This window comes from Fukomys damarensis, unplaced genomic scaffold (assembly GCF_012274545.1).
Source record: "Fukomys damarensis isolate Sample0158 unplaced genomic scaffold, DMR_v1.0_HiC HiC_scaffold_32, whole genome shotgun sequence".
Taxonomy (NCBI): Eukaryota; Metazoa; Chordata; class Mammalia; order Rodentia; family Bathyergidae; genus Fukomys; species Fukomys damarensis.
In genome coordinates this window covers 11,305,182-11,315,770 of record NW_022900944.1, presented here as the reverse complement: position 1 = coordinate 11,315,770, position 10,589 = coordinate 11,305,182, and the positions used below count along the sequence as shown (strand labels likewise).

Sequence of the window (10,589 nt, the reverse complement as noted above, 5' to 3'; positions counted from 1 at the left end):
GAGAGAGAGAGAGAGAGAGAGAGACTGCATAGCAAGTTAAGTAGTTGTTTCAGTCGGTCACTGCCACATAACAAACCACCTCAATGTTCTAGGGCTTGGTTATGGCTCAGCTAATCCAGTAAGGCTTGGCAGGGCTTGGATCCAGGCATTTGATTCAAGTCTGAGCCACATGCATCTCTTTCTGAGGCCAGTAGTTTCTCTAGGTGTGTTCCCATGGCAGAAACAAACAACAAACAACCCCTCAAGCTTCTGCTTGTGTCACAATGGCTAGCATTCTATCAGCCAAAGCAAGTTCCATGTCGAGGCCCAAAATTAAAGGTAGGTGGGTTACATTCTATCCACTAAGATGAAGGGAGGGAGTACTTGCTAGTCAGAGGTCTCAGCTGCCACAGTGATTAAACCAGGATTCAATCATGATTTGGTCATGACTTTCCCTCACATTCATCACCAAATCCTATAAGTGGGCAGTTGCCATGGCTAGAGATAGTCCATGCTTCCAGCCCTAACTCAAGGCATGCAGTCAGGGCTGAGCACGCTCTCCTCAGAGCTGAGCCCTTCAACTGGATTGTTCCTCCCACTGCAGCTGGGGGTCAGACAGCCCTCTAGGGTATGGTCCTGTCATTCTGTGCCCTCCCCGATCCGGCTTCAGCTCTTGGTTTTGGCACATGCTCCTACCTTCCTAGATACAGCCCAAGCTTTTTGCAGATTCTGTTACACCCACACCCACCCACACACAGCAGACTTTCCTGGTTTGCCACAAGAAGCTGTCATGTCTGGTTGTGCCAGATGTGCACAAAAGCTCCCAGTTAAAGAGCCTCAGGGGGATAAGATGCAGCCTATACAGTAACACCAAACTGTACATCCTAGCTTGAGACTACATCAGCCCAGAGGAGAGAGTACCTTCTCTTCACACAAGCATCACTGCCAGCCAAGCCAGGTCATCGCTACCGCTTTGTGGGCTGAGGTGACATTTGAAACGGCTCACAAAAATGCTTTGTAAGGTAGAGTTAGCCAAACCACACCAGGGTTTTGGACTCAGTTTCAAATTCTAGCTTGTATAAAAGCTTAGAGACCTAGAAAAAACAGCAGTCCTGGTCCGAGCTGCCTCAGTTTCCTTGAAAGTCATTCTAATCCTCACAAGGAGGCTGGGGTTGCACTGTGGGACCCTTGGCCTCCAGCAGAAGAAGGAGAAAGCAGATCCCCGGCCCCTCTGATTTTGAAGATAAGGCCAAGCAAAAGGCAGTGAAATTGTTTTCCTAACCTAAGAAATATGTTTGATTTACACCCACTCTTAAAGAACTCAGATTCAAGAGCGGGGTGGAGGTGGGGTTGAGTGTTTGGGGGCTGGGGCAGAGGGTAAAGTGATATTTGTTTCCAGGGAAGCCTAGGTGAGTCTGTGTCACCCTGCTGCTGCTAGAGCATTATGTATTCATTACCTGAGTTTTTCGGAGTCCGAATTCAAAGGTTTGATTTTCATCCTCTCTCACATACTCTCCCTCTCTTCTTCTCCTCTCTGCTATTTGTTACAGCTGCATTTTTCAAGCCACTGTCTGGAGGGTAAGTGGATTGACACAGCTCATAATGTGCAAATAAATGGGAACGAAGCTCGTCAGCTCAAGTGGAATGAATTACTGTCCCGGTGAAAGGCAGTGATGGGGAGCAGCTGCCCAGGGATTCAGGGAGGGCACGGGCAGGTACCACGCCAAGTGGCCGCAATAACACTTACTATGATTTATCAAAGAGCACTTGAAAGAGCCTGGGAGGTGTTAAATGGGCATGAAAAGAGGTTTCGAGGCACTTGGGCCCTGGCAGAGCAGAGTGATTAGCCGGTTCACACACCTGACCCTCTGTGCAACTTCCTTCCGGACGAGAGAAGGCGAAATCTTCAAAGGCACTGTGGAGAGAGGCCAAGTTGCAGCAAGTCCAGGGGAGGGGACTTGGAGTGAAGAAGCTTCTTAAGGCGAGGCAAGCAAGCAGCCAGCTTCAGGACCCAAGTGACGGGGACACAGGCAGAGGATATAGGAGTTTGGGAACATTTGAGCTGGGGACAGCCAAGGAGAGGGAGGCGACTTGATCACGCCTACACCACAAAGCGGCCGCCACATCAGAGCTCCAGGTTGCCCACTGGGACCACGTAGCATCCATTCAGAAAAGTCTCCACAAACCGAGTTTTCTCCCTCATTTGCTCTGCACAGAGCCTAGAATACTCCTGTTAGACATGACAAGTATAGAATTAGCAATGCCCAACTCAGCATGGTTTTTAAAATAAAAATTTCAGCTGCATGATAGCAACAAGCCAGGAATCACAGCACCCTGTGAAGCTGAGGCAAGAGGCTCATAAGTTCTAGTCAAGTCTGAACAACTTAGTGACAGCTTAGTGACTTAGCAAGACAAGATTCTATCTCAAAAAAAAAAAAATTTATGAAGTGCTGGGGATGTAGCTTAGTGCAGAGGCCTTGTTAACTTGTCTTAACCCCAGGGGCTGGAGGGAGATGGAATGGGGAGCTGGTAGCTAATCAGGACAGAGTGTCAGTTTTGCAGGTATTCTGTGGATGGGTGGTGTGGGGTGATTGTTCAACAGTGGTCTTAATGCAACCAAAACTGTGCACCTAAAATTGGTTAAGATGATACTCCTCAGTGTCACCTGTATTTAGCATTTTCTGAGGAAAAAAATAAACAAAAAGTTGATAACTGGAGGGAGAACTAAAGCCAAGAGAAAGACAAGTCACAGAGGTGAAAAAGGAGGCCATGACCTTCAGGGGTGGCTTGTGTACCTGCAAAGGGTTTGGATCTAGACTGGCTGCAGGCAATGGTCCAGTTCATCCTTGCTGTTCTGGGAGCTTCCAGGCCAGCTACTGAGTCCAGATGAATGAACTCGGAGTCACCAGACAACAAAACCCGACAAAACATAACCTTGAAGCCTCAAGAAAGGGATCGAAGAAGGGTAAGGAATTTTTCAGAGACAAAATGGCCTGTGGCTGAAATTTAGACTGGTGATGGCTAAAGGGGAGGCATTATTCAAATCGACATACTCATAACTCAGTAAGTTTCCAGAAACTTCCTAGGCACTCTGCTATCCACTGCAAGAGTCATATGGAAGGTTTATGGTCATTCACCTCTACTTTGGGGTGTAGAGGAGGGGAATGCACCTTCATCAGAGGTTGGTGTCGCTTCCCAATATGCCAAGATCGCCTCTAATATCTATCAACTGCTCACACTATTCACTTATTCACTTATCTATCCATTCATTTATTCACATATCATTCAAGTGTGACATAGAGGGTGAGAAAGAGCCCTTAACCACTATCAGATCTTGCCCTAGGTCTGCAAAGCCAAGCTGAAACAGCCCTATTCCTGCAGGAGGTAATGCTGCAGTGGGAGGTGTAGATATTGGTAAGGTGATCATAAGAAGAAATCTAAATTAACTGTGACAACGATTGTGCAGGAGAGTGCCATCTGTAGGGAGAACCCCCTAAGTGCAAGGCATGATCTGCTTAGCATACAGAAGAACGTTTGAGACAGTGGTGGGCAGGTTGAACAGTCCTCCAAGGAAACAATATTTTTAATAGATAGCAATGCCTCTACCAAAGGCTTTCCTTCTGGTGACACCAGACACCATGAAAGACCTTGGAGAGAGAGAGAGAGAGGTGCCATGCAAAGGGTCCACACAGGATTAGTAGCCTGGTGGAGGCCAGCAGGGGTGAGGAGCATAGGGTAGCCAGGAAACCCAGTCATCTTGACGGTGCCCTCTTTTCTCTACTATTTGACTTGATTGCCCTCCTTCACTCTAGGGATCAGGCATCAGCAGCTTACTCTGCACTTTCCCTGGGTTTTCAGTATTACTAGAACTGGCCAGGGATCTTTGATGGCTCTGGCCATCTTGCCCCCTGACAGTTACTAAAGGCTTCTGAAACCCAGAGTTCAGTATAACCCACCCAACAGCACAGCTGATCTGACCTTTTGCTTTGTCGAAATTGGCAGCCCCTGATCTGTGCTCCCTTTTTCTCCTTCACCACACCTGCCCCTGGGTCTCTCCATGCTCCCAGTACCTGTGCAGGCTGAGAAACTATCTCTTTGTCCAGGATTTGACATTAATTATATTCCATCAATTTAGAGCTGACACCTTCAAACATACTTTAACATAATTCAAATTGTCAAGATTATTGGCCAGGAACAATCCAGAATTCATCAGTATCATTAGAAGAAGATTTTCTTAGAAGAAAATCTCCACTATAACAATGCAGTATTCATTTAAAGAAACAGAGATGTCAAGAACTCTGAGTTCAGAAAGTTGGTCTCTGTATGTGAATGCAGAACACCTTTGCCAATTTATTTCATTTATATTTCTCTTTGTATGTATGCAAAACAGTGATCTATGATGAAAATCTGTTTACATAAGTGTAAAAGAGAGAGCTTTCATTAAGTATGGGATAAAAATTCTAAATGATTAAAGAAACATTGTTTATACTTCATTTGGTAATGATTTTTAATTTTCCCACTACATAAAATAATGATGCATTTACCATTGATGGAGTCAGTGAAATCCAATAAAATGTAGAAACAAATGTTAATGCTGTTTATCATCTCTTCCTCCCACCCCACCTGCCCACATAGACACAATAGCCTCTGCTCAGAGTCTAGCATCTGGCTAGAGTTTAATAAAAATTTCTAGAATTGGCTTGGATGAACAAGCAGATACCTCCAAGTGATAATCACACTATCCAGGCTTGGGAGGGGAAATGTGTTTTGGGTGCTCAGAAAGTAAATCATTGAGCCAATGCACAGGAGGAAGTCCAAGTCAATACAGAGATGATTTACTGAAATATTAATTACTTTGTTCTCCCTCTATCCCTTCAAGCAGGTAGGCGGGCTTTGCAATTCTTGGCCTCCGGAGTTTTAATGAGGCTGCAAACAGAAAGATGCTGAATTAAAGTCTCTCCCAGTCTGGTGTGGAGAAGGGAAAGTCATTGGACAGCTGGAATGTGAAGCATGAGGGTAGCTGGGGGTGTTCAGAGGAACTTTTGATGACAAGTGGTGAGCTAGTCTGAGGGGAAGAAGGGTTTTTCTCCACTGATAGGCAACCCCAGCAAGCCTGGATGCAAGGCCGGTCCCCATATTGGCAACTCTTAACCACTCATGGCTCTTTTGTTCTTGCATAGAAGGGGAGCCTAGGAGCCTGAAGTACTCTGCAGGCTGAGACAGAAGGAGCCTTTGAGCTGAGCAAAGGTCTGAATGCCAGGCTCTCAGGAAGTAGGTGGAGAACTCCATATACCTGTGATTGCAGATGCTCCCAACCATCTGTTATGGGCATTAGGTGTTTCCAAGTTAGAATTAAATAAGTGAAAAGACAAGGGAAGAATATACTATTTCTTGCACACTTGTGTTTCTAGACACTCAATGAAACGATTCCTGTAGCGTGGGCAGATAAGGAGCACCTCACATCCCCAGAGAGTACAGCAGCACTCACTTCAGCAGGCCTAAGACAGCAACTGTCTCCATCTCCCCAGACCCTGCCAGCATGGGGCCAGCACCTCCACAGGCTGGAAGCGGCTGTTCTCCAAGTGGCGATGAAGACAGCTTTAATGGGCTTACAGTCACGTGTCCCTCAAAGGCCAGCCCCCCTGGACGGCTGTTTGCAAACTCCTCTCCAAAGCTGCTTCCCTTGAAGAGAGTTGCTACACAATCATTACAAATTGATTGCAAAAGAGCTAACAATCATGATTAAATCATTAAATTCTTGTCTACGCTTCAGAGAGCGGTGAGAAAATTAACTTCCCACCAACCTAATTTTTTCCTGAACATGAAATAATGATTTTCTGCCCGTCTAATTACAAAGCCAACATCTGATCAAGCCAGCATCCAGAGGGGATTATCGCATGCACGAGTATTAGACCTCATTACCAGCTTGAGTGCAAAATTATTACATCTTGTAATTGGATGGTGAGATTTATATACAGATCGGCCCGGTTTCTGTAAGATTGTAATTACAAGCTTCGTTGGTTAGCTACTTATCACAGGCCCGGTTTCTGTAAGATTGTAATTACAAGCTTCGTTGGTTAGCTACTTATCACTCAGCACAGAAGAGAGGAAAATAAGCAACAGAAAAGGCATTTCATTAACCCATAACCCTATCAAGGGAAAGCCACTGTAACACCCATGTCTGCATTAGGGAGAACAGCTAAATTCACAGATGAAACAATTTATTATACTCTTTGCAAATGGGATTGCATTTTGTTTAACCCCTAATGAACTCTTTGGGTGAAGTGTCTGAACAAACCATTCATTTTATAGACAACTAGGTTCAATACAGTAATTATAAGGGGTAACTGACTGAGATAAATGCTCACCTGCTTAGAGGCAGTTGATTAGAAGCACAATTGCTGGGCGCTGGGCGCTGCCACAAAGGGGCCAGGGACTGGGACAGGCTTGGCTTTCCCGGGAACTACAGGAGGCAGTGGATTCCACCTGGCAAATCCACCCTGCTAGCTCAGAGGAACGTCAAGCTTGGCTGCAAAGGGTGAGGTTTAATAAAGCTGCAAGGGCGACGCAGCTTAACAATTTTAGGGGCACTGGTGTGGAATATGGAAATTTAAAAACAGCCTGATGAAGGCTCCTCACATGCTCCAGATGCACGATCTAAATTAAATGTTACCTTTTCACATGTTTATGGCACAACAATGGGCCTCACACAAAGTCAGTTCGGCGGGGTATGAAACTGAAGGAGGATTTCAGGCCTCCGCGGTGATTTTTCTGTCTGTTCCCCCACTGCACTTATTCTCTTCTAGGCCCCAGTAAAGTTTGCAGCCAGGTGCAGCCTGGCACTGCCCTGAATTCTGAGGTATTTTGTAACTCCTGAAAGGTAAAAACCCTTCAAATGTCAGTGTGCATGAATAAAGTTTTATTAGAACACAGCTACATTCATTGATTCGCCTTGTCTCTGGCTGGTTTGGACTACCGATGCAGTCAGGAAAAACCAAAGAATATTTCATCTGTAGCCTGTACAGAAAATGTTTTCTGACCCTGTTTCTTTTCCATTCAGTCCTTTACTAATCCATCTCTGCATGAACATGGATTGAGTGCTTACTACGTGTGAGGCCAGGGGCCAGGACACAATTCCTGCCCTCCAGGACGTGACAGCCTGCTGAGGAAATAGACCTGGACACCGGGGCAGGGCTTCTGAACAATGGAGCATCTGTTTCTGCTTTGCCTGGTAATAGTGTCCTGGATTTCCTCTGGGGATCAGGCCTCACTGTGCCCCACTCCATGTCACCTGGTCACCATGACTGGTTAAGGCTGGATGCATGTTCTTATGAGGGCCATAGGCTACAATCCAGAGCCCTGTATGGGGACAAAGAGATAATTCCTTCTTGACTTGGAGTCAGGCTTTGTTGACTTAGGAGCCACGAAAAGCATGTTGCTTCCTCCAGGCAGCCTTTGACAAAGCCTCCAGAGAGGAGAGTGGAGCTGGATGCTGGGGAGCCCAGGTCCTGATGTCCTTCTCTGAGCCTCTGAATCCCATTGTGCCCAAGTCAGTCAACTCCTGGTCTTTTCCATTTTATGAGGCAATAAATTAGCTGCTTTTGCGTGAACCAATCTACACTTACAAATATTGAAAAAGGAGGCTGAATGAAGTTCTGTGGTCAGCAGGCTCTAGAAGCACACAGGAGAGCTTGGTTCTGTACTTTTCAGAGCACTTCCTGAACAGGCCTTTGAGCCTGTGATCTGAAGGCTGGGTGGGTTTGGCTGAAGAACACAGCATCCTTCTAAACTGAAGGCAAGAGCAGGTGAGCACAGAGCCACATCAGGAAGAGTGTGAAGGGGCCTGGGAGAGACTGGAGGGAGGAGATTAGGAGCAAAGAAACCCATCTGGATGCCCCTCACTCATATTCTGAACCACAGGGAGAGCTTGTTCTTAGAGTCCTCATGCCCATGGACACGTGGGCCCACTGAGCCAGGAAGTCATATGGGCCAACACCCAGCTGCTTTAGTGGGCAGCCTTCGAATCTGCCTCCAGGTATTCACACCTCAGTGTGACCCCCACATACACCTTCCCTGTGGAGAGTGGGAGGAACTTTTGTCTTGCAAAGATGATGGGATGTCACTTCTGTAGTCAGGACACATAAGGTCACGACTTCAGTCTTGCCAGCCAACCCTTTCTCTCTCTCACCTATGCACACTCTGATGAAGCAAAATCTCATATCAGGGAGGCCCATGTGGCAGAAGATTGAAGGTGTCTCTGGCCAACAATTAGCTAGAAACAGACCTCTAGTCTCACAGCCTGCTGTGGTTTGAATGTGTCCCCAAAAGTCATGTGTTGGAAAGCTAATACCAAAACTGATAATGATCTCCTGGGGCCTTGCGAAGGTAAGGATTAGATGAAGTCAAGAGGATGGGCCGGAATGATGGTATTATAGCTTTAGACCAGGAGGGAAGTGACCCAAGCTAGCACACTTTCTGTCTCACCATGTGATGCTCAGCAAAGCCATGTGGTGATGCAGCAAGATAGCCCTCACCAGAAGAAACTATACAGATCCCCACACCATACTCTGGGATTGATTTATGAGCCAAACCACCAGGGCTAGGCATCCAGTTATAGCAACAGAAAACAGACTAAGTCCCAGTCCTCCACAAAATGAATTCTGCCAACAACCACATGAGCTTAGAAGTAGATCCTCCCTTGTCAAACACTCAGATGAAACTCCAGCCTGGCAACCAACTTGATTACAGACCTGTAAGGGATCTTGAAGCAAGAAACTCAGCTGAGTGGTGCCCATATTTATGACCCATAGAAACCATGAGAAATAAAACATGTGGGAAAATAAACACATGGTGTTTAGTGGTGCTAAGTTTGGCGTCACTTGTTATACAGCAATAGATAACTAATATACCCAAACCACCAAAATAATGGTTCTTGGAAGTCAATTTTCCTCTAGAATAGAGGTGGAGTGAAAGAGAGTGATCAGAAGGGAACATCATCAGGATGGAGGAGGAAGGTGAGAGTGAAGCTAGCATTCTCCTGGAGTTAGGTTTAATGTTATTACCCTTCAAATCTTTCCTTGCAGATACCATTCATGACAAAGGAGCATATTTAAAAATCTAAGCTTGTACTTGACAATGTTTTTTAGTCATCTATTTCAGAGAGAAAAGCAATTGACCACATACACATGTAACACAATCATATATATCTGTACAAATATATAATTGCTTTACTTTTATTATACTGGAACCTAATACCCAATGTGAATATGATAGTTTTAAGAAGTGGAAAGTGATTAGATTATGAGGCTTCTCCATCAGGAACATGAGTAGTGTCTTCATTAGAGTGGCTCAAGGAAATTCTGTTGCCTCTTCTAATATGTGAGAACACATAGAAGTTATCGAGTCTGCTGGCATTTCCTCTTGATTGTGGCCTTTCTAGCTTCCAGAAGAGTAAGAAAATCAATTGTATTTACTAACAGTTGCTTATAAACTGCCCAGTTTAAATTATTTTGCTATAGTAGGCTGAATGCACTAAGGCAATTTCTAATCCCCAGAGTCTCTAGATCAGTGCTTAGTTAAATAAATGAATGGGTGCAAGCACATCATTAGCCACGGAGACTCATAAAGCACATGTTTTACATGATGAGCTGAAGATGAAATGAGAAGTATTATGATGTTATCTTAAGTATGAGGGCCTCGTACTAGCAGTACTTAATATCACATGGCACAATATGCCCTGAGGGAGAGTTTGTGTCAAACACAGGGGTAGAAATCCACATTTTAAATTAGCTTTTTGATCATTTCAACTGGCCACCTTCTTTGTCCTGAGGAGATAACCATTGCTTTCCCTCATCATGTGGCAGCTCAAAAACCTGTGTAAAGAGATGAGATGACAACCTGGCCGTGTTCTTTTTCACTTCTGCTGGTGTTACCATTATTAACTTTAACTGTGGTTTATTTGGGGAATTGTCTCAGTCACTTGTTCTTTTTTGTAAAGACTGATTTAATTAAAATAAGATAAAATAATCTCAAAATCAAATTGAACTGGCACTTGGAAAACACAACTCCTCAAAATATGCTAAAAGCAAAAACCAAGCCAAACAAAAAACTGGGTAAGAGTGATTCAGTCTACCCTTTTGCATGATGACTGGGCCTCTTGCCCTTGTAAAGTTTGCAAACCACAGAGCCTTTCTGACAGGACTGAATGAGGAAACCATGCCAGTCCATGGGTTAAACAATTGGTGGCGTTTCATATTTGTTATGTGGTGTAAGTGTCTTCCAAGGAAAGGTCCATTGTGAGTAAAGGCTTGGTTCGGACTATTGGGAGATGGTAGAACCCTTGCAAAGCGGGGCTAAGTGGGAAATCCTTAGGCCACAGGGGCATGAGATGGTTGACTTGCAATCACTTGAATTCTCACAAGATGACTGAAATAGAAAGAGTAAACCTGGCCCTGCTTCCGGTCTCTCCACCTTTCTGCTCCCGACTTGAGACAGGATCACTTGCTGCTACACAAACTCCCACCACTGCTATCCAGCATTCTTCATGAAACCCTCACCAGAACTGATCCAGTATATGTACCATGCCCTTGAACCTCCAAAACTGTGAGCTA

At 45.1% G+C, this 10,589-nt stretch overlaps 1 long non-coding RNA gene across 1 annotated transcript; it reads left to right on the top strand.

The window, feature by feature from the left end:
- Positions 1-222: 222 nt before the first annotated feature.
- LOC104865950 lies at positions 223-5,662 on the top strand. The gene is made up of 4 exons (XR_781309.1): positions 223-318; positions 1,530-1,557; positions 2,783-2,944; positions 5,391-5,662. It is a non-coding gene; the product is annotated as an uncharacterized LOC104865950 (long non-coding RNA).
- The last annotated feature ends 4,927 nt before the right edge of the window (positions 5,663-10,589 follow it).